This window comes from Chiloscyllium plagiosum, unplaced genomic scaffold (assembly GCF_037043375.1).
Source record: "Chiloscyllium plagiosum isolate Xiang-an unplaced genomic scaffold, Cpla_swu_hap1 HiC_scaffold_18, whole genome shotgun sequence".
Classification (NCBI taxonomy): Eukaryota; Metazoa; Chordata; class Chondrichthyes; order Orectolobiformes; family Hemiscylliidae; genus Chiloscyllium; species Chiloscyllium plagiosum.
In genome coordinates, this window is record NW_028270156.1 from 106,095,548 (window position 1) to 106,120,354 (window position 24,807).

A 24,807-nucleotide genomic window follows, 5' to 3' on the forward strand; every position below is an offset into this window, starting at 1 on the left:
AAATGCAGTTTCTCAGCAAAATGTCTAATAGCTGGAGTGCGATCTTTCCTATGGCCTCAGAGCACTGTCCACGGAGCAATTGGCTGTCATCGCCCAGATTCCCCTACCTGTCACAAACAGGCAGCAGCAAGTGTTTCTGGGGCTGGTAAACTACTGCAGGCCCTGGATTCCTGTCCATTGTGATATTGATGCACCTCTGTGGGAGGCAGCTTCCGCTAAACATCCAACCAGAGTGAAGTGGACAACCCAAATGCAACGGGCATTCACTGAACTGAAGCAACAACTAATCTTCACTCCTGCTCTGGGAGTCGCAGATTACTCACAGGGCTTCTATCTTTGTGCAACCAAGTCAGAAGGTTTTGCGTCTGGCATTTTAACACAGCTTCATGGGGATTTCCGTCGCCCAGTTGCGTTTTATAATGCTTAGTTACCATCTGTTATGAGCAGAATGCCGGCATGTTTGTGCACGGTGGAAGCAGCCACAGTAACAGCGGAAGAGGCCACCTCCAATGTGCTAGATCACCCCTGTACTGCTAGATCACCCAATGTCACTCTCCCTGCTGCTTAATTCAGCAGCAATCCAACATTTTACTACAACTCAGAGAACTGGTCATGAGGTCGCTTTATGATCTAGGCATACCTTTCCCTACACCGCGCTCTAGCTTTGAACCCTGCCACCCTAATTCCACACACCTGATTCTGCAGACAACCACAACTTCTTGGACCTGGTTCAGCATTCCTGACAAAGGGATCCTGCCAGAAACGTTAATTTTCCTGCTTCTCGGAAGCTGTCTTAACTGCTCTGTTTTTCAGCACCTTTCTCATCTTGACTCTAATCTCCAGCATCTACAGTCCTCACTTTCGCCTGGTTCAGCAAGTGTCCTGACCGGTCTGAGAAAACCCGGACCAGATTCGTTTCACCAGCGGCTCTTTCCGGCCATCAGACAAATACACATTAGCAGGCCAAGCCATTTGCACCCCCATCACCACTCTCGAATCAGCTGCATTACCAGATGGGTTGTCCACACAGGCGGCAGAGTTCTTTGCTCTCACCAGAGCCTACCTCCTGGCACAAGGCAGGACAGCCAATATCTACACACACTCCAGATGTGACTTTGGAGTCGTTCAGGACTTTGGCACAATATGGAAACAGAGGATGTTTATCAGCTTTGCAGGGAGACCACGCCACCATGCTGCACCCGTTGCCAACATCCAACAATCAGGCCTGCTACCCGCCGCTGTCGCATTATAAAATGTGACGCCAATAACTCTGCCACCGATCCCGTCAACCAAGCAAATGCCTCAGCTGATGCAGCCACCCGGGAATCGGCACTACTCCTTGCCACTTATATCCTGCAGACCCCCACGGTGGTGAAAATTCCAGAGTCCTCTGACTCTCTCGATGCAGTCCCAACAGCACAGCAAACCGCCACGCCAGAAGAGAGGGCCGCATGGGCCCGCATTCGTGCCATACAATCACTGTTCTTACAGGTTCTTACCCACCCCTTCATCATTTAACTGAAAGCCCACCTGCACTTATTGGCCCTGGTGGTACACGTAATCGAACACACAGGCAAGATGCTGTCAGCCATTCCTGGTATGCAGCGGGAGTCGCTGCAGCTGCCTTAGATCTGCTGTCAAGGTGCCTCATTTGTCTACCGAAAAATGCAGGGAAGCTGATGGTCAAACATGACTACATTCCAGTTCCTGATGGTCCATTCACCCACCTTCTAATTGACCTTGCCCTCACGCCTCAGAAGGAGGAATAAACATTTGACCTAAATATTGTCGACATGTTTTCAAAATGGGTAGACTCATTCCCCATCAAAAAAAATGATGCCAGAGCAGTGATAAAGTGTATCCTGCAGGACATTATTTCAAGAGTTTTATATCCCAGAGCGCATAGAAACATACGGGGGATGGTGCCAATTTCTCCGCGAAGCTCATTACTGCTGACTGTGATGGACTCGGAATACCCAGGAGATACCACATTCTGTACCACCCCCCAGTCATCAGGAATATCGGAGAGAATGAACAGCACCCTCAAAACCACCTTCCCCCAAATCACTCGGGTCACAGGACTGGCTTGGCCAGACGGCCGGGCACTGGTTCTTCACACTGTAAGTGGACAGGGAAACCGAGCGACGAAAATTACGCCATTTGAAGTGCGAATGGAACGAACAATGCCCACAGCCACCGGACGCCCAAAACTAACCAATGACTCAGCGCTGCTCTTAACACAGGAAATTCTCTTTGATTACGTTCAAGCCATTAGTAGAAGGATCACTTTAAACCAAGATTTGCTAAAACCTGCGATGTACTTGGGTGCTTCTTATCTTCCTGCTGGTGGAAACGGAATAAAGATTCGTGCACCTTCAATCTTTTACTGTGTATCAAACCTGCACACACACACAACATGGGTGCTGGGGAAACAATAAGCACTACAGCAGTTAGACGATAGTGTGGGGGTACAACAAAAGAAAAGCAAACAAAAAAAAGCAGCCATGTCCACCCCACGGCAGGAACGACCTCACCAGTTTAAACTGGGCACTATGTAAGGAGACAGTCCCTGCTGAAAGATTCTCTCTCCCGTAGATGGAAAGGACCACTCTTGGTCTGTCTCACGACGGTGCCAGCTGTCACGCTCCAAGGGAGACCAGAATGCGACCGGGTGAAAGAGGGTTCCGCCTCCACAGAAGGACAACCAAGCAGATCAGGATACAGCTCCAGACACCACAGAGGGATCCAGCTGCTCGCTGCAGCCATCGGGATCATCACTCTTGGTCTGACATGCACATCACCACTGATCACTAACAGGGCACAAAGAACAGAGCACTTAATCCACCGTGAGCCGTGGGTGAGCATTTTCCTTGACATGACCCACATTTGTGCCCAAAGGTAAACCAGACCAGCTGCTGAGTCTGTGCCCGTATCCCTGGACATTCCCACAGTGGCAGTCCCCAGGGCGCAGTCCATTTTAAGAGGAATGTGAAACATTGGTCCAAAACCCTAAAATTGCACCTTTGTCTCACAGAGCAACGTGAGATATAACTTCACTCCGAGCTGGGGATTTGTCCACGTTTAAGACTCTCAAAACCTCCAATATTGTCTCAGTCCCTCAATGAAACTGATCAAGAACCTCTCAGTGCGTTTTCCTGCATTCTATACAGATGTCTTCCCACAACAGGACTGTTCGCCAGCTGAATGTGTAAAGTGATTCATCCAGTTATCCTATTTATAACTATACACAACTGTACTGTCACACTGGCGGGAACACATTCTCGCATTTTAACTGGAAAACGCTGTTTTCAGCCTTTGCGCCTAGAAACCGTTAAGCTTTGATACCCAATGGCACATTGTTACAGTGAGAAAGCGTTTTCTATCTGAAAAAAAAATGTCACTTGATTACACCTCCTGCGTGGACTCCAATCCGTTCACATCTGACACGAGGGTTGCTTTTCTCTCTACTGTTCATCACATCCAGGAGAGAACTGTGGCAGAAATTATTGCTGTCTTCATCCACCTAAGACGTTCATGTCGATTGCTCACCTTGTATTCAGAACTACCCACAAGAGAACTTTTCAACAGGAACAGAGTTCTGTATTCTGTGCAGGGGATCATTGCACGAGCACAGTATCACTCTTCTGCCAGGCCATGCACAGTCATTCTTCCTCGAATATTCACAGTATCCGACTCTAACCAGACCAAAACCAGATGGTGCTGGAAAAACTCAGCATCTAAAAAAAAAATCCGATTTAACATTTCGATTCCACTGACCATTCCTCTGAACTGACGATAGCTTGGAAAATGTTGGTCTATCTGCAGAAGAAATTGTGGGGGTTGGGGGAGGGAAAGGTGTTAGCGATAGGTAGGGATAGAGTTCAAATAGAAAGAAGAACAGTTGGACAAAGGAATGGATGATGATCTAGCTAGCAAGGTGAATACCTGTTAATGGAGACTGTTAGTGGCGAACCATATGTAGAGGACTGTAACAATGTGCCATTGGGTATCAAAGCTACACAGTTTATAGGTGCAAAGGCTGAAAACAGCGTTTTCCAGTTAAAATGCATGAATGTGTTATGGAAGGCCATGTGACAACAAGGCATGGCGTTTGGGATAGGGGGAGAGGACAAGGGAGAGTTCAGGCTCTAAAAAAATAAATTGATATGGGGCCTGGAAGGCTGCAGACTCCCCAAATAGAAACTGAGGTGGTGTGCTTCCAGCACGCGGTGAGGTTCGCTGTAACTCTTCTTGAAGACAGAACTTAGATGTTCTGCAGTGTGGTGACCTAGTCCAAACTTCGTTTCCCAAAATCGTGGAAACCACATTGCTAGCAGTGATTGCAGTAGAGTGGATTGCGTAAAGTGCAGTTCATGTGTTGCTTCACCTGGAAGGCGTGTTGGGCCATTAGAAACAGAGGAGAGAAGACGTCAATGGATAGGTGAGGACAGACAACAAGCAAAACGGGATATTATTACAGAAATCATAAGGACAAGAAACCTAACAAAAAGGCACTTCACCTGAATGCTCGTCGCATTTGTAACATGGTCGAAGAGCTAATGGCACAAATCAACACGAATGAAAATGATTTAATACACATTAGAGAGACACGTCAAAAGGATGGCCATGACTGTAAATTCAATATCCAGGAGTACGAGATTACTTGGAAGGTCAGAAAGCAGTGTAAAGAAGATGGTCTCTCTCTGTTATACAAGGCCGACATCAGGGCAGTGTGGAGAGACGCTATAAGTTCGATGGAGAATGAGTTTGAATCAATTTGCGTGGAAAGTAGAAATTCTCTGAAGAAAAAGTCACTGATAGGTGCAGTCTCTAGGCCAGTAAATAATAACATCACACTGGTAAATGCAACAAACAAAGAAATCAGCAATGCCTGTAAAAATGGGTCGGCTATTATCATTAGGGATTGTAATCTACATGGAGCTTGGTCGAAGCAGCTCAGTCACAGTACCTTTGAGGAGGAGTTCTTTGAGTGTACCCGTGATAGTTTCCTTGAACAGAATGCAATGGAACCGACGAGAGATTAAGCAACCCTCGATCTGGTACTGTGTATTGGAACAGAAATAATTAATGATCTCATAGTTTGGGATGCTCTTGGAACGAGTGATCACAGTATGGCAGAACTTAGAATTCAGATGGGGAGTGTGAAGAGAAGAACCAATACCAGGGTCCTGTGCATGTACAGGGGGCACAACAATAGAACGAGAGACCACCTGGCTGAAGTAGACTGGAAACAAAGGTTATATGGTGGGACAGATATCGAGCAGTGGAGGACTTCCATCAAAGATTTTTTTGTGGAATTGCTCAGTGAAAAGGAAGGACTGTAAGACCAGGGGTAATCTGCCCTGCGTGTCTGAGGAAATAAGGGAGGCTATCAAAGTGAAGGAGAAGGCATACCAAACAGCCAAGAACAGCATGAAACTGGAAGATTGGGAAAACATTAAAGATGAGGAAAAATAACTAGTAAAGAATACAAAGACGGATAGCAAAAGTTCCTATATAAATATAAAACGAAAAAAGAGTGGCTAAACTAAAGGTTGGTAATTTTGAGGATGAGAAGGGGCACTTAGTTATGTGATGTGATGAAATGACCGAGGCATTGAACAGGTATTTTGTGTCAGTCTTCATAGTGCAGGATACTAATAACATGCCAGTAAGTGACAACGAGACAAATGTAGGTGAGGACCTGGAAGCAAACATGATGACAGAAGAGGTAGTATTCGGCAAGCTAATGGAGCTGAGGATGGACAAGTCTCCTGGCCGTGATGGAATGCATCTCAGGGTATTAAAGGAGATGGCGGGAGAGAGAGCAAGTGCACTAGTGGCAATTTTCAAATTCACTCGACTGCGTGGCAGTCCCAGCAGATTGGAAAACAGCTAGTGTGACTCCACCGTTTAAAAAATGGAGATGGATAAAACATTGGGAATTTTTGATCCGTTAGCTTAAGTTCTGCAGTGGGGAAGATGCTTGAGTGCATTATCAAGGAAAAAAATAGCAGGGTATCGCGATAGAAATGGGACAGTTGTAACGTAGGTTCTTGAAGGTTCAGACAGAGGTGTTATGTTGCAGCTGTACAAGATGCTGGTGAGGCGATACTTGGTGTACTGTGTGCACTTTTGGTCCCCTTACTTGAGAACGAACTTATTGACACTGGTGGGGGAAGGGGTGCACAGGAGTTTCACTGGGTTGATTCCGGAGTTGAGGGGGTTAGCCTATAAAGAGAGACTGCATGCATGAGGATTATTTTCTTTGGAATTTAGAAAAATGAGTGGGCAATCTGACTGAAACATAAAACATTGAACAGAACAGATTAGAGAGAATTATAAATGGTGCTTCCACTTGTGGGTGAAATTCGGACAGGAGGGCATAGCCACAGGATTAGAGGGAGCAGATTTAGGACTGAGTTCAGAAGGACCTTCTTCACCCAGACGGATGTTCATATATGGAATACCTTACCCAGTGAAGAGGTTGACACTAGTGCAACAATCTTTTTTAAGAGCGATCCTTCTTTTGAACAATAAATGAAATAAGGGATGCAGTGAGAGTGTGCGTAAGCATATTTGAGGTTTTAGAAAGATCGGCAATGATGTCATTGAAAAGCGGAGTACGCTTGAAAGGTCGGACAGCCTATTCCTGCTCGGGTTTTAGGCTCTATGCATTTATGTGTCATAAAATCAGCGATGGAAGACTCCATGGGGCCAGTTGGTTCAGGTGGTGGGAGTTAAGGCAGAGTGGTCCCTGCGGATGGTGGACAGGGACTGAAGAGGGATATATGTCTGATGATGGTATCTCGCTCCAGTTGTTCGAAATTTAAAAAAAAATCGATGATCACTTGAATCACCACTGCGAATACATTAGCCAACATTTATAGGTGCGCCATTCAGATGCTTCTGTCTGGATGTATCAGTACCTGGTATGGCACCTGTACCATTCAAGATCGGAGATGTCTACAGCGAATGGTGAACTCGGCCCGGACAATCACAAAGGCCAACCTAGTATATGATTACATATTATTTATACATCTATGCTACTTAACACTGAGATCTGTTTGTATTGATCGCAAGATAAAGCTTTTCACTGTGCCTCACTACACGTGACAATAAATTCAATTCAATTCAATTGTGGAATGTCGACGCGATGGATTTTTGGAGCAGCTTGTGGTGTAGCCAAGTAGGGAATAGGCAATACTGGATTTAGAGTTGTGCAATGAGGCAGACGTGACAAGGGAGCTGAAGATGAAGGAACCCTTAGGAAGCGGTGATGATAACATGATTGAATTTATACAGTAATTCGAGAGGGAGCATATACAATCAGAGGTAACGGTACTAAAGTTGAATAAAGGCAATTGCAGAGGCATGAGGTAGAAGCTGGATGAAATTGGTAAGAAAGGACCCTAGCAAGAAAGCAGGAAAGTGGAAGTGCAATGGCAGGACTGTCTGAGAGTAATTTAGCAGACACATTAGAGACACATCCTGTGGAAATTGAGGTATGGTGCAGGGTGGTTGAGGCAACCATGACTGACTCAGGATGTCATCGATAGCATAAAAGCAAAAGAGAAAATATATAATGTGGCGAAGGGCATATATAATGTGGGTAATCAGAGCATTAGGAAGCTCACAAATACCCACAAAGGGCAATAACAAAACAAATGAGTAGGGAGAAGATTAAATGTAAGCTAACTACTAATATAAAGGAAGACTGCAGTTGTTTCTTTATTCATATAAACGCAAAAGAGAGGTAGAAGTGGACAATAGGCCACTGGAAAATGACACTTGACAGATAGCAGTGGGGAACAAGGAAATATTTGAGGAACTGAATAATTACATTGTGCCAGTCTTCACAGTGGAAGACATGAGTTATACCCAAACATACAAGAGAATGGGGGAACAGATGTGAGTCTAGTGGCCATCATTGAGAAAGTGCAAGAAACACTGAATGGCCTGAAGGTGGATAAATCATCTGGATCAGATGGAGTACCCTCCAGAGTTATAAGGTCGACAACTGAAGAAATAGTGGATACGTTTGTGGAGAACTGTCAGGAATCGGTAGAATCAGGAAGGGTGCTACAGGACCAAAAAATCACAAACGTCACACCCCATTTTAAAAAGAAACCACACAAAAGCTGGAAAATTACACACCAATCAGCCGAATCTTGGTTGTGGATAAGGTCCTGGAATCCATTGCGTTGAAAGAAATTTCTGAATACTTGAAAGTGTCTGTCAAAATAAAGCAAAGTCAGCATTGTTTCATCAAGGGGAAGACATGCTTGACAAATCTGGAAGATTTCCTCTTTGAAGAAGTAACAAGGAAGGTAGACCAAGGAGAGCCAATGGATGTTATGTGTCTGGACTTTATGAAGGCCTTTGATATTTGCCGCACAGGAGACGACTGAATAAGATAAGGGCCCATGATGTCAGTGGCAAGGCGCGCTCACAGGACACAATGCAGTGATTAGGAACAAAAAAATACTTCTCAAGTTTGCAGCTGGTGACAAGTGGCGTTCCTCAAGGCTGTGTTGGGACCACAACTTTTCATTTTCTCCATTAGCGATCTAGATAAAATACCCGAAGGCAATGTGTGTCAATTTGCAGACAATACAAAGACAGAAGGACAGGTAGCATGAGAAGGCGGGGATGCTGCAGAAGGATATGGAAATGTAGGGCGAGTCGAATTTACATGGCAGATGGAGCAAACTGTGGGAAAGTGTGATGCTATGCACTTTGGCAGGAAGAATAAAGATACGGACTATTGTCAAAATGGGGCGAAAGTTCACATGTCTGGAGTGCAAAGATACTTGAGAGTCTTAGCCCAGGATTCTCTCAAGGTGAACTTGCAGGTTGAATCTGTAGTTAGGAAGATAATTGCAATGATGACATTTATTTTTGGAATATTTGAATATAAAAGCATGGATGCACTTCCGAGGCTCTATAAGGGTCTAGTCAGACCACATCTGGATTACTGTGCGCACGTTTGGTCCTCATATTTCAGGAAGGATGCACTGGTCCTGGGGTGTGTTCAGAGGTGATTCACGATTATGGTCCCAGGAATGAAAAGCTTGACACATGAGGAACGTTTGAGGACTCCGAGTCTATACCCACGAAGTTTAGAAGGATAAGAGGAAGTCTAATTGGTACTTATAGAATCGTGAATGGCCTGGAAGTTGTTTCCATTTTGAGTAGAGACTAGAACCGAAAGGCACGGCCTTGGAGAAAAGGGATGACATTTGAGAGCAGTAATAAGAGGCACTTATTCAGGCAGAAAGTGGTGAATGTATGGAATTCATTGTCAGATAAGGCCGTGGAAGCCAGGTCTTTGATTATATGTAAGACTGAGATATGTAGCAGCGTGGTTGTCAAGGGGATCAAGGTTTATGGGGCGCAAGCATGAGAATTGGGTTTAGAAAGATATCTGTCATGATTTAATGGCAGTGCAGACTCACTGCGCTGAATGGTTTAATTCCTGCTCCTATTGTCTAATGGACATATGCATCGAATGACCTCCATCTGTAAGTTCCGCTCCAAGGAACGTGCCAGCCTGACTGGGAGCATTGTCAGCGAAGGTCTGATTGAGTGCTGATACAGACTTGATGGGCCAAATGGTCTATTTCAGCCCTCCATCCTTTATTTTATCATTCCTCCGAAAAAAAAGATTAATGCAATGACGAGACTTGTGACCGGTCCTCTGACTCTTCTCTGAACAGGCAGTTGCTAAATTTCCAGCATCACTTCCTTGCTCTTATGTTCCCACCTACGGTCAAGAACATAAGGTATCTCTAAGCCCTCGAGACCACTTGATCCCTTGTTCAATCACCTTCAAGCCTACTCCAATTTCACTTTTTGTGATCGGGCGTTGCATAGTGTTGTGGAACACGGTGGCCGGAGATGCAGGTACATAATTCTTTTTCGTTTGTTTCACATTTAGACAGAATGGTTAAAAAAAATGTCATCTTGCCTTCGTTGCTCAGTCCTTTGAGCGTAGGAGTTGGTACATTATGTTGAAATTGAATAGGACATTGGGTGAGGCGTCTTCTGGAAAATTGCGGCCAATTTTCTCGCCCAGTAATCGCAAGGAAATTGTTCAGCTGGAGTAGGTTTAGAAGAGGTATACCAGCATATTGCTAGTGGAGAAGGTTTGAGTTATAATGAAAGGCTAGATAGGCTGAGAATATTTTCTCTCGAACACGGGAGCTTGAAAGGTGACCTGATAGAAAGGTATAGACTATTAAGAGTTCGGATAGAGTTAACTGTAGCTGTCTTTTCTCCAAGGAAGTGGACTTTTAGACGAGAGGGCAAATGTTTAAGGTGAAAAGAGAGATATTTAAAATAAGGCATGAGAGGCTTTTTAACAGAGGATGGTTCATGTGTGCAATTCACTTCCTGAGGCAGTAATGAATGAAAGGAAATCTACAACATTTACAGAATATTTAGATCGATAAATGAATTGGAAAGTTTCAGTGGGATTAAAAAAGCCATTCATTTATGCCCAGTCATTTATTTATTGCCCATAGAGCAGTTCAGAATCAACCACGATTTTTTGGATCTGGAATTGCATCCCAGCCAGACTAGATAAGTATGGCAGTTTTCTTCGCTAACAGGCATCAGTGAATCAGATCTAAAACAGCTGATTCAACATCATCATTATACTCTTCAGCTCTAAGTATTTATTGAAATAAAATTTCAGCATCTGCCATGCCAGGATTTGAACCCGTGTCCACAGAGTTATATCTGGACATGCGTATTAACAATGCAGTAGTAATATCACGAGGGCATTATTAAGCCTCAGCAGTTACAGGAGCCGTCAGATGCGACTCTTTTAGTTTGGCATGATGTTCAGCATGAGCTGGTAGGAGTGAAAGACCTGTTTCCATGCTGCATGAGTCTATGACTATGAGTCTATGGAAATGGCAGCTGGTTGTGATAAACAGCAGCATTGACAGTTTAGTTGATCTCCTTCTCGGAGATGTAATCTTGCTGGTTACTCCGGAAGTTCGTTTGCTTACTGAGCCCTTTCCACACACGGGACTGTTGAACAGTCTGTCCCCAGTTTGACTGAATAAATGAGTTTCCACTTCAGCAGTCAATTGAATCTCGCATTTCCCTGGTTTCTCTGTGATATCGGTGTCCTTGTGTCTACCCAAGGGGGAACGATTGGTTCAAATCATGTCCACGCAGACGTAAGTCCCGTTTGTGTTTTTATTCTTCCTAATATACCCACAGGGTGTGGATGTCACTGATCAGGACAGCATTTGTTGTTCTTCCTGATTCGCTGCTGTTTTGCTGCATGAGAGACATGGATTTTATCCCAGTCTCGTGTGACTGTGTGAAAATTCTCTCTTTGCTTGTGTGAGTTTCCTCCCACAGTCTGAAGGTGTGCAGGTTACTGGGATCAGCCATGAGAAATGAAGGGGGAAAGGAATAGGTATGCAGTGTGGGTCTGATAGGATGTGCTTCGGAGGGATGGTGTCGACTGGAAGGGCCGAATGGCCTGCTTCGCCACACGATAAGCATTCTCGGATTAAGGGTCAGCTATGTTGTTCTGGACCTGGAGCCACAAGTAGGCAGGATTGGGGAAAGACAGTAGCATCCCCTGCTTAAGGGACATGCATGAATGCGATTGCAGGAAATTAAAGGCATGTTCTCTGTTCCTGAGGTCAGGCTTTAATTCAGGGTTTATTCGTCGAACTTTAGCATTACCAATTCCGTGTCTGAGTTCCCAAGGATGACAAATGTTTTATATAACCACAACACCACCTTCTCCAGGTTGCAATATTTACTGGGAACAAGAAGCTGATTCTCAGCTGATGCGAGCAAAAGTAGCTGCTACTGCCAATGTCAAAAACACTGATCCAAACAGGAAAATGAATTTTCGAACCTTGCCACCTCAAAGTTAAAGTCACAACACGTTTTAGACGCGCCAATCGGCTGTCTCAGCAACATGTACTACTTATGGCTATAATATTATAAATGTTGGCAAGTATTCCGTTCCGTCCCGCTTTTGACCAGGAGAAATCCCACCCTCGGAAATACACGCGCCTCTCTCCTGTCATTCCATTCCAATTTCCCATTGGATCTTCGTGGCTGCTTCACACCGTTTCTACGATTCCGGGTCTGGAACTCGGATTATGTGTGATTGCCTGCAGCAGTTGGTAGTGCCTTGTGTGGGCAAAGTGATGAAGTAGCCGATGTTAAACTATAATGCTACTGAAACATACGTTTCAATAATATCCTGCGCTGTCCCAGGAGTTTGGAAAATTTCATTAATCCCATTCTCCATTACTCTCATTTATGGAATCTTCATAGTCTCTGAGGACGTTAAAGTTAAAGATTCAGCCCATTCTGAGTTCCCACACGCCTGTCGCTAAGGCCTGATATTGTCCGTTCTACCTGACATTTCCTCTGCTACAGTACTGGTTGCAGTTTGCAAAAGTGCTCTGTGGAGTGCTGTAACTATTTAATAGTTCGTATTTTGCGTTGTGATTGCAGCGTCCTCGGCTCTAATCCACGACATGCATGTTAGTTCTCTCAAAGTTTTACTTTTGGTGAAACACGGTAAGAAAGTAATCGTTTTTACATGATAATATTCTCCGAGGTGTTTTCCATCGAATCACCTTCTCTGATGTTTCTGCGTTTCATGTATCAGGTTTTAAACCCAAAAGTTCTGGAAGATGTCTCCCCCTCCCACTCTCCCTAACTCTCTTTTCCGTCTCACATCCCATTTTACTGAGTCATTGCACAATCTAACATATGATTTCACGTTGATACCGTCATGTCTGTACCGTTGCCCTCACTGTTACTGGTTGCGACAATTAAGAATATGCTAAATGCGTTGTCTGAAAAACCCATCTGTTTCACTACGTCCTTAACTGGTCTGACTCCAAACTGCAAGGCAATAAATGCTGCAGAGCCACCCCGCATGCTGTTACAGAATGAAAAAAAAAGGTTCTTTCGGATCTACCTAGACTATTGTCTGCAATTCACTTGAGTCCAGGAATGTGATCGCAGTGGGAAAGGTGGAGGAGAGATTCACTCGGATAGCGTCTGGGCTGAAGAGTTTCAGTCATGAAGAGAGACAGGACAGGCTGGGATTGTTTGTCACCGTGCAGGGGAGTTTGTGAGAAGGCATTGTACAGATGTACAAAATAATGAGGGGTATGGTTAAGGTAGACTGAAAGAAACGTTTCCCATCGTCGGAGAGATCGATCACAGGGGGCCAGAAAGACAGAAAGGTTTAAGTAGATGCGTGGAAAAGCGGTATAGGCTGGCGGGTGTTGGAATTTGGAACACACTGTCTGTAAGAGTCAGAGAGGCAGAAATATTCAGATGTGAATATGTTCTGCCAAAACTTATAAGTCTGTGGGTTAAACGATTCGGGCCGTAAAGCAGATGTTTTTGACAAATGGAGCCACAACGGGCTGAGGGGTCTCCTTTGCAACTGTTGTCCTCGGTAGTATAGTGGTTAGTGTTGAAACATGTTATGCGGGAGATAGAAGCTCAATTCCTCTCTAGGGCAGTGTAAATGTTTTAAAACTGTCACTCCGTTCCCAAGTGAAGCATATTAATGCCGGTCCTTCCATTCTCCATGGGACATATCATAGGAAGGACAGTGCTATCTGAATCAGTGTGGGGAAGGACTGCAGCTCCCGGCGAGACAGAGTGTCAGTGAAAGTACAAACACATGACTTCTGCAACATGCACCTTGTGTCTGTACTGGAATCTAAACCATTTAATAGAAAGAAGAAGGAACTTGAAGAAGAAACAGGGTAAAGTAATTCAGATGTGAGTACAGAAACATTTTCCGCAGCATTTTGAGGAAAACTGACAAACGGCTCTGAGAAAGAGTTTGTCTTTCAGAACTGTTCGTGCACAGAGATGTTTTGTTCCACTTAAGCACTTAAGAAATTGAATAACAATTTAACCGAAGTCTTGGAATGTTAGAACACACCAGGCGATGAGTCACGTACTGGAACCTGTGTTTATAAATTAGATGTTTGATGACTGATACTGATGCAATTGGCTGAAGGGCCTCTCGCCACGCTTTTAAAAACTCAATGACTGTCATTTTTCAACTGAACCAAAAAGGCAAAAACAAAGTCACCAAGAAAAGTTGTAAGCATTGCATGTGTCTTCCTTGGTGCGCAAGTGCTGAAATTCAGCTGTCTCAATGCTATTTCCCAATGTTGATTTCCAGTCAGGGAAACAAGATTTGTTGCTCCTTATGAAAATCTTAAATTGAACATGAATTCCTGACATTACAAAACCACAAAGATAGCAGTTCTGTCAGAGTCAGTGAGAATTTCATATCGGAGATGAAATCAAATGGGAAGAAACGCTGAAATCAGTTGCTTTTGCCTGCTCAGACTCAGTACTACAAAAATGATCCTTATTGAATCATACAGGTTTTTTCAAGGATTTAAAAAAGTTGGATGCAGAAAGTTTGGTTTTGTGACCAGAACGCCTTGTATCGAATGACTTGGAGATACCGGTTTTGGTTTGGGCTATGCAAATTTGTAAATCACACAACACCAGGTTACAGTCCAACAGGTTTAATTGGATGTACGAGCTTTCCGACTAGTGCTCATTCGTCAGGTGGTTGTGGAGTACACTGTTATAAAGCACAGAATTTATAGCACAAATTTGCAGTGTGATGTAACTGAAGTTATACATTGAAAATTACCATGATAATTTGCTAAGTCTCCCATCTGTTAGAATAACCATGTTAGCTTCACTTCACTTCTTTCATTTGTAAAGCGCAAAACTTTTTATTTTAAAGTTACATTCTCAGGTGAACTTGAACAATTGGTGTCAGCCCCCCGTGTGCTGCTGTCTTTTCCATAATGTTTAGACTGATTCAAATTTTAATAAATAATTTAACAGAGGCTGACATGGATTCATGTAGTTTTTGAGCAAAGTACAATGTAACTGTGCAAGTACAAATTCACCCCACAAACGTATATATGCGTGTGTGTGTGTGTGTGTGTGTAGGAGGGTCTCTGTGTGTAGATAGAGCAATGGGATCACCTGTACTGTGACATGAATCCAAGGTCCAGGTTGAGGTCATCCTCATGGGTACCGAACTTAGATATCAGCTTCTGCTCGGGCACTTTTAGCTGCTGCCTGCTCCGAATTCCGCCTTGGTGGATTGTCAACTCAAAGGCCGAGGTGGAATGTCCTGGACCACTGATGTGATCTCCAACCGGGAAGGGTCACACCTGTCTGTTGATAGATGTATAGTGCCCATTCATCCGTTGCTGTAGCCTCTGCTCGGTTTCACCAATGTACCATGCCTCAAAGCATCCTTGCCTGCAGCATTTTTTTAGATTAGCGTCAGTCTAAACATTATGGCACGGACACAGCACACAGGAACTAATAACTTCAACATATTATCTGGACTGACACTAATTGTTGAAGTTTACCTAAGAATGTAATTATTAAAACAAAGTTTTGCGAATCACATAACAAAGAAGTGAACCTAACATAGTCATTTTAACAGATGGAAGACTTAACAAATAATCAAGGTATTTTTCAATATATAATTTCAGTTACATCGCACTGTAAACTTTTGCTATAAATTCTGTTTCTTACAACTGTGAACTCCACAACCACCTGATGAAGGAACAGCTCTCCAAAAGCTAATGCTTCCAATTGAACCTGTTCGACTATGACCTGGTGTTGTGTGATATTTAACTTCGTATTATAATGCGGATCTCACAATTAAAACAGAGATGAGGAAGCATTTATTCTCTCAGACAGTTCTGGATCCGTGGACTTTCTTGTACAAGAAAGCTGTTGAGGAAGGGTCATTCGGTGTAATGAAGCTGAGATCGGCAGATCTTCAAACAGCAAAGACATCAAGCGTTATGGGGAAAGGCAAGAAAGTGCAGTTCAAGGTTATCAGATCAGATGTGAAACCATTCAATACAGGAACAGACTTGATGGTCTGAATGGTATCTTTCTGTTCATAAACTTGTTTGCCTAAATATGAAGCTGCAAAACCGACCTGAGTAAAATGTGCCATATTAAAAATGCGTGGACCCCCGGAACACTGAACCGAGGTGAAATGTACAAAGAACATGACAGAAAGGGCAGACAATGTGGGTAATTGATCCGGAGTGGTCAGTATACCAAGGTAAACAGGAAAGCCAATATTCATTATCTACATTAAACCTGGCTCCACTAGGCATGCAGTTAACTCTCACAAACCACCACTCCCCTTCCATTTTAGTGACGCCCTCTCCGTTCTTGATTTAAACTGATTGAACGTCAGGCAATTGCAGCTGACATTGCTGATGTGGACCTGTAACATGCAGGGAAGCGATTCAGAATGCTGCACAACATCATTCTGCTTCGAAAGATCAGGCAGTATTTCATATTGATTACTGTAAACGTTAACCTTTAACAAGCCAAGACAGTGAAATTATTGAATCCGCATCACTAGACTACCAGGGACGATTTCTGTTAACACCACCCTGGACACCATGAGATTCGTCATTCTATTCTGCCATCCTTCTGTGCATGGTCCCATCGGTTCCATTCCGGCCTTGTTGGTTCTTTTACAATACTGAGGCTATCCAATCATCTGTTGTATTTCAGTTTCTGATGTATGAGACCTTCTCTCTGAGCTGGCAATGTGCTGGCTCAGCGGTGATAACACTGGTCTTGTAAACGAGAAAAGTGCTTGTAATAGACTATTCCTGTTTTTAATTCCAATAACTTGAGGAAAACGGTTCGGCAGGACAGGAAAAAGCGGGCGTGAGCAGTGATCCAGTTTTCCAGCAAGAACGAGGTGAGAAAGTATATACTAGAGAGAGTTGGGGAAAGAATGGGCAAGGAACACTGGGGCGGGAGGCGCTGAATGCTTCCTTTCTTTGCTGGTGTTCAAGTCTGAAATGGGACAATATCAGGCCAAGTGGGTGAAATGTTACTTTCTGCTTGTTTTCTCCCGAGGCCTGTGTCACTCTTGGGGAAATGTGTCTGCGTGCTTCCATCTATGCGTAAAAATGGGATTCAGCTCCCCGACTGGGTGTGAACACACTTTTCCCATCTCAAACTTCAATCCAATTTATTGTGTCGAACGAGGTTAAAACGTTCCAAAGAAATTAGCATTGAAATGAACACGTGAAACGTCAGCGTTTACAAGGTTACAGACCAAGTGCTGGAAGTGAGATGATGGGACCCATTTCTGTGCTGTAAACACTCGATAATTCAATCATTTTTGAGGGCAAATATATCTGCAGTGACATAATTCCAAAAACCGCGTTGTGAAGAAACTGTGCAACTGCTTCTGCCCTCATCCCTGGTGGTCTCGTGGTTAGTATTCGGTGCTTTACCTGAGTGGCCTGGATTTCATTAGGACTTCTTGTTCCTGACGCAGAGAGAGCAGCTTTACCAGGAATCTGTTTCATGCCTTCGATCAGTCAATACCCCAGCCCCTGAATGAAGGGAAAAGTGCCTTCCCTCTCTCTACACCGTCGACAGTTCATCCTTCATTCTCCTCTGCTTCCACTTCCCAAAGAGTTTCAAAGAACTGTCAAAACTGAGTCTCAGCAATTTCATTTCTGTGCTTTTCATACACAGGAGCTGCCGCGATTGAGTGGGTTGGTTTCTGAAAATGAAACGTACCGATAAGCAATGTATTGGGCTATTCCAGGATTGCATTCTCTGACAGCGCTGGGACATGACTGATGTTCTCTATGATATGGAAGTGCCAGTGTTTGAGTTGGGTAGACAAAGTTAAAAAATACACAACATCAGGGCATAGTCCAGCAGGTTTATTTGGAAACACTAGCTTTCAGAGAGCCGCTCCTTCATCAGGTGGGTGTCTTTCTGCAGAAACTTGATGTGTGTGTCAATATGCGCGATCTTTTGGAAGATCACCTGGACTTTAACCGACCGTTCGTGGTGTCAACGGTACCCATGACTTGGATGTGTTGGTATTGGATTGGGGTGGACAAATTTAAAAATTTCACAAAACCATATTAGAGTCCAACATTTCACAACCACCTGATGAAGAAACAGTGCATGGAACACTGGTGCTTCCAAATATGCTTGTTCGATACAATCTGATGCCATGTGATTTTTAACTTTGATAACTCTTGGTAATGTTTAACTGATCGAAGACAGTAAAAAAATTTTCGTTCCTGGAGATGAAAATGTCAATTATTATCCACCTCAGTGTAACAAAAAAGATTAGTTTGGATGTGTGCTGAATCTCCACAATGCCATTGCGCCAAGAAAAAGTCTAACCTGTACCCGCCTGATCCGTAGCCAGCTATTCGAATGGCTGTGCCACTGGCCAGATGCACAGCTGAGATTTTACACGCTGCAGAGCTGTGATGCTAACAATGACAGGAGCAATAAAAGTAACAGTCACAAGGTGAGCAAACAACAAAGATAATCACCATCAATGATTCACTTCACATTGTCCAAAAAAAAAATCAATCACAATTTGATCAGCCAATCAATGAGGTCACTGCTTATCAAGGAAATTGCAACTTACTTTGCTACGTTTTCACCATAATTAGAGGTAAACTCCAGCCTAATCATAACATCGCATATCCCCGTTAATTTTCAGATTTAGATTATGTAAATGACCTGTCCGTATTTGCAGGAAACTGAATAACATGAAATGAGTGAAAACGTCCTTCTGGTGATGTAATCTAGTGCAAAGTCGGCCAGAGAAGAAAAATCAAAGACTTGAAACATCACTCCCATTTCTCTCTGTACCAATGCGTTTTCCTGAGTTGAATTTTTGCAGGACTTGTCTTTAATATCTAATGAATTAATTATTTTCCCATGACAGAATCTTCATAAATCAGTTAACATCTGAGGTGTTGAAACCTATTTTACTTCAGATTAAAATAGTTGAATATCCTTTCCTCCAGCCTAATGTCCCAATACTCCCTCCTCTTCCATGCAAATACAAGCTGTTCCAGGAGAGGTTGGAGCTCCCAGCCTGACGTCCCAATGATCCTTGCTGCTCCATGTCAATAGAAGCTACTCGAGTTGAAGATGCAGCTCCCAGTCTGATGTCCCAATGCTCCCTGCTCCATATCAATAGAAAAGGTCCAGTTGATGTTGGCTCTACCAGTCTGATGTCCCAATGTTCCCTGCTGCGTCATGTCATTAAAAGCATCACAAGGTGAGAGTGGAGGTCCCAGACTGATCTTGCAAAGCGCCCTGATCCATGTCAATTAAAGCTGCTCCAATTGAGGTTGGATCTCGCAGTCTGATGTCCCAATCCTCCCTGCTGCTCCATGTCAATAAAAGCTGCTCCAGGTGTGGTTAGAACTCCCAGACGGATGTCACAATGTTCCTTGGTCCATGTCAACCGACGCTGCTCCAGATGAAATGGGAGCTCCCATCCCTGGCAGCTCACATACCGCTAAACAACCATAGAAATACTGCCCACTGACTATTTCCATCACTGGAGCCATTGGTGCAATATCCACATCATGAGAACCTAATCTTATTTTTAATCACCACCGACTCATTATTTCCAAAAGGACGTATTTCTAAAAACTTATTTTGCATGTGCATATTGCAGTCAATCCGAAGTAAGATAATCCTGCTAATTGACGTATGCTCACTAGAAATCACATTCTATTTTTCACGTTGAGTAATTGCTACTTAGCAAGGACAATGTTTGTATTGGAATCACTCTTTTATTTCACGTGAGGGAATTTGGTTTGTATTATTTAAATTAAACTTGATCACTGTGTCAAATGATCAAATAGATCTCAATTTCTGAACAAAATTGGTAATTTTGTCATCCACCTTGAAATATGGTGTCTACTTCTTTCAGCCACACGGGTATTAGAACGAACCGTCTGTTAATGACATGCATATAAAGACATTTTAAAACAGTTTTCATGTTTGTGCTGCGGTTATTGATAAACAGTTTAGATTCAGTCCCTGCAGTTAACTTGCTGACTTCTCCAGTTGTTCATAGTTCAATATGATGCATCAAGTGTGTGCATAACGAGAGGGAGCTTGCTTCCCACATCTTGTGTTGAGATGTATCTTATGTCCAGCATTCATCAATGGCGAGAGCAAGGGGAAAGGATAAGACCAGTGTGTAAGTCTGTCCGTGCCCATGCACGGCACCCACATCGGTAATTCTCTACTGTGCATTTACAGCCAGTTCTCGGGTGCCCCTACACCCATCCCCTGACACTTTTGAAACATCTCCATTGTTTCGTGCTGTCTCTCTGTGCTCTTTTCACCAAGATGAATCACTTCTACCCAACCTGCTACAGATTTCATCTGACAAAACACTCATTAAGAATCGCATGTATCAACATGCACTTCGCATCTTTCGTTATTTGGTTCTCCTGGATCTCTTTCAGACGAGAAAATTTCACAGCAACTTTACTTGGAAAAGACAATCGCGTTCTTTTTCATTGTCCCAATTCAATCTACATTTCAATGCAGTTTAGGCAACAGACTCAAATTATTCTTTGAGATTTTATTATAGCGTCGATGCATATAAACAGACCATTTGACAGTTGTGATCATCCAAAGATAGCAAAATTGAAAATCGTTGATAACAACGACGAGAGTGTGATTCGAGCCCACGCGTGCAGAACACAATAGATTAGGAGGCCATCACCTTAACCTCTCGGCCACCTCGTCACATAGCCAAGGGCACATTTGACCTTATGAATAAGTGAATTGCGTAAATTATGCTGAGCAGTAGATATTTCTCCATTGTATTGGTGAAATGATAAATAGTACAGGACGGTTCCAATAGTATCGTCTTATCTCTGAGTTGTGGGGCAAACAGACTCCCACTGTGACACTCTGCTCACAGTGATCTAAACAAAAATGAAGAAATTACGATGTAACACGGTCTGTTGAATTCTGTGAAGATTTGAAATCAACGGACTGAAGAGCCCGTGACAGCAGGAGGTGTAAAGTTGTCTGTGAGGAATTGTTTTCCAGACTGGAGGAGAGTGCATAGTGCTCAATGTCATTATTCAGAACACCTTTCTTCCACTCAGATATTTTTGACACGCACTTGTGTACAGGACAGGCAATTTTGAAATCCTAAATAAGGCTAAACTGACAATTGAATTCAACAATGCAAAAACCTTGATCTGTATCATTTTCCTGGCTGTGTGACACCAAGTCACTGCATGATCACAGCAACACAGTGAGCAAGTGTCAGAAAGAAAATGAGTGCAGTGCCAGACCGAATGCTGGGAGCAGCAGTTGACACACTGGCAAGTGCATTCCCCTGAACAGGAAAACCTCCCAAACAGTGGACTGCGGTAAAAGAATTCAGAAGGGGTTTACATTTTGGAATTTGATGCCAGAGACACAATGGAGATCTGTTATTGAGTCTGTTCAAGATGAAGGTTTTAAAATTTCTACAGATGAAAAACAAAATAAAAGGCTCATGGGTTAGTGAAGGCAAAAGTTGAAGTTGTACATTTTTACATCTTTGCAATGAGTAGCTCACCACTTGCCTCACACGGGGTCAGAACCACTGGTGAAGATGATCGTATAATCGCAGTGACCAGCCATGGAATCAGAGAAACTCGGTTTCCCAACCGTTAATGTACAACCAGGAATGTGGAGGTAAGCATTAATGTGTTGCTCCAGTGCTGCAGGTGACCAGTGAACGGTATCTCTGTGCCAGTATAGTGGGCTGCGCTCTGCCGAAGTTTTAAGTTTGAGCCTCACATGGAGCAGCTTCAATTTGTCGTGTTGAGGGGTACGGGTAGAAGGTGATATTGAGCAATGTCACGTTTATGGGAAAGTACCAGTTTTTGTGGATTGAGAAACGACCTTTTCAGGATAATGACACCTTGATCAACAAACATACTGCAAATACTTAAAACGTGAAGAGACATGTGTGGAGGGAGAGCCGAATGTGATTTTTCAGCAGACGGATAAAGTTTCCCATGTGCACTGCGTTAAATTCCGAGAAAATAGATGTTGATCTGTTTTCATGTTATGTAGTTTGTTCCAAACTCGCAATGGCCATTGTAATAATAAAAAAAAATAGACTGATCGCATCGGACCGTCTGAATATTGTATTCACTTTTAGTCTGAGCATCTTTCAGCTGGAATGGTGTGCTGCAGAGCAGTACAGAGGGTTAAAAATACAAAAAAGACAGAGTAGACTTGGTGGTGGATATCAGAAAGCGTGAAATGCACCTAACGTCGTGTGAATGTGGTCAAATCTTTAAAGTAGGTGTTGCGTCTCCAAATGACGATTCAATTGCCACTCATTAGGATGTAACTTCTGTCTGCAGTTATTTTACGACATCAGCCCCTTTTTACAATGCTTCACCTTGAATAATGCGCTTTATCTTTCAAATTCAGGAACTTTTTATACTCAATTTTATTCAGCTGAACGTGTTCATGAAGTGTCTTTGTGTCTGAAAACAACCAAATCGAAATTAATCCACATCCACACTTTTCCTTTCTTTCAATGGTAAATTCCCTCCTTGTATGTTTGTTCGTGTCTTTTTTAAAACACTATGAAATCATAAATCTACGTTTTATTTCCAGAAAGTCATTCAGGAATTGAGCAACTTTATTGAGTGGATGAAACTCTCATCCAATCTTTTCTTAATCATTCACTAATGGTTTTGAAGCTCCAATTAAAGTTGTTGATTCACTTGAAAGACGGAATTTCCCCGATTTAGTCACTTCAAACCACACGTTATGAGAAAATCTCTTTTGTTTACTTTTAAACTTGAGTGTTTCTGGTCCAGCATTTCCACATGTCGTGAATAAACTCCGTCATTCTGTCCATAATGCGGATGAAATCATTTCTATCCTTTCTGATGTTTTTATGTCTCAGTACACCCCGTCGCTGGGCTTCCTAATATCTTGCTATTCAGTAAGCAGCGTCTGTGCCCTTCCTAACCTCTTCACATGTCTTTGTTGGAGAATAAGGACAAGGATTATACACAATGCTCCCACTGAGGATGACCTAAAGATTTCACAGTTACAAGATGAACTATTTGCTTTAAATATGATTTCTCTAAATCTCCATGATCTGAGTGAGTGTCAGCTATTTCTCAAGGTAACTGAAGTTCAAATACATCACAGTAGGGCTCGAGTCATTCCAGTGTAGACTGGTTCTGGACAGTAAATATCATTACCAAAAGCCACCGTGGGTCTGAAATCGACATCTTGCACATAGAAATTGTCGTAGCTATTGTGTACCATATTTCCGTGTTCTTGCCCACCTTGGTTATCACTTCATGTGTCCTTGTATTGAGTTCTACTGAATGATTAATTTGTGAATGGAGACATTGCCTTCACCTCTTATTTGAAACTCCATGGAGCATTGAATAATTGTACTCATATGCTTCCAGAGGACAGTCCTGCCATTACTGGGATGAATCAGTGAACATTCCGCAGGCAAGGATATCCTCGAAGGCAAGGATATCCTTCTACAGTTTATGAGATCATTACAGCACTGAAACCCATGCGTGCATTCATTAAATCTAAAACTGATGCTGCAAAACATTCAGACTAAGATTTTGCAATCTGCTTGTCTTGCTTGTCCTGAAAGTTACATTCCACATTGTGGTATGTTTGTGAATGCTAGCATTTTCTGAATCTTGAGCAATGACATTTAAATTTTGCCAGAACACTATCTTTCACTGTTCTCTCTTTCCCTTATGGTTCCCCATTTAATATACTGTATTATATCAGTATATCTAACTTTTTCAACAAGTCAAACCATCTCGCTCCAGATTGCCAAATCGAGAGAATGCCAGAATTTTGTTAATTTATCTGCAGTGCAGCTGGAGGGCGCAGTGATCAAGTGGAAAGGCATTGGTCACGTAAACCAAGTAGCAGTAGCGGCTTTTTGAAATCTGGCTATTCTATCGCAGTCATATTCAAAATATTCAACATAATCTTAAGCCAAATCATATTGGTAGAAAATAAGAAAAAAAAAACGAAAGAACCGCCGATGTCGAAAATCAAACAAATACAGAAGTTGCTGGAAAAGTTCAGTATTTCTGACAGATTTGAGGAGGAACGGACCAATGGATCAGAAACTGGATTCGTGATGGAAGAGCACAGCAGTTCAAGCAGCATCCAAGGAGCAGTAAAATCAACGTATCAGGCAAAAGCCCTTCATCAGGAATAAAAACAGAGATCCTGAAGAGTGGAGAGATAAGCTAGAGGAGGGTGTGGATTGGGAGAAAGTAGCATAGAGTACAATAGAAAGTGGGGGAGGGGATGAAGGTGATAGGTCGGGGGAGCGGGGAGGGTGGAGTGGGTAGGTGGAAAAGAAGATAGACAGGTAGGACAAGTCAGGACAAGTTGCGGGTTCAGTGCTGAGCTGGAAGTTTGGGACTGGGGTGAGGTGGGGGCAAGGGGAAATGAGGAAATTGTTGAAGTCCACATTGATGCTCTGGGGTTGAAGTGTTCCGAGGCGGAAGATGTGGCGTTCTTTCTCCAGACGTCTGGTGGTGAGGGAGCGGCGGTGAAGGAGGCCCAAGACCTCCATGTCCTCGGCAGAGTGGGAGGGAGAGTTGAAATGTTGGGCCACAGGGCGGTGGGTTGATTGGTGTGGGTGTCCCGGAGATGTTCCCTAAAGCGCTCTGTTAAGAGGCGTCCAGTCTCCCCAATGTAGAGGAGACCGCATCGGGACAAACGGATACAATAAATGATATTAGTGGATGTGCAGGTAAAACTTTGATGGATGTGGAAGACTCCTTTTGGGCCTTTGATAGAGGTAAGGGAGGATGTGTGGGCGCAGGTTTTGCAGTTCCTGCGGTGGCAGGACAAGGTGCCAGGATGGGAGGGTGGGTTGTC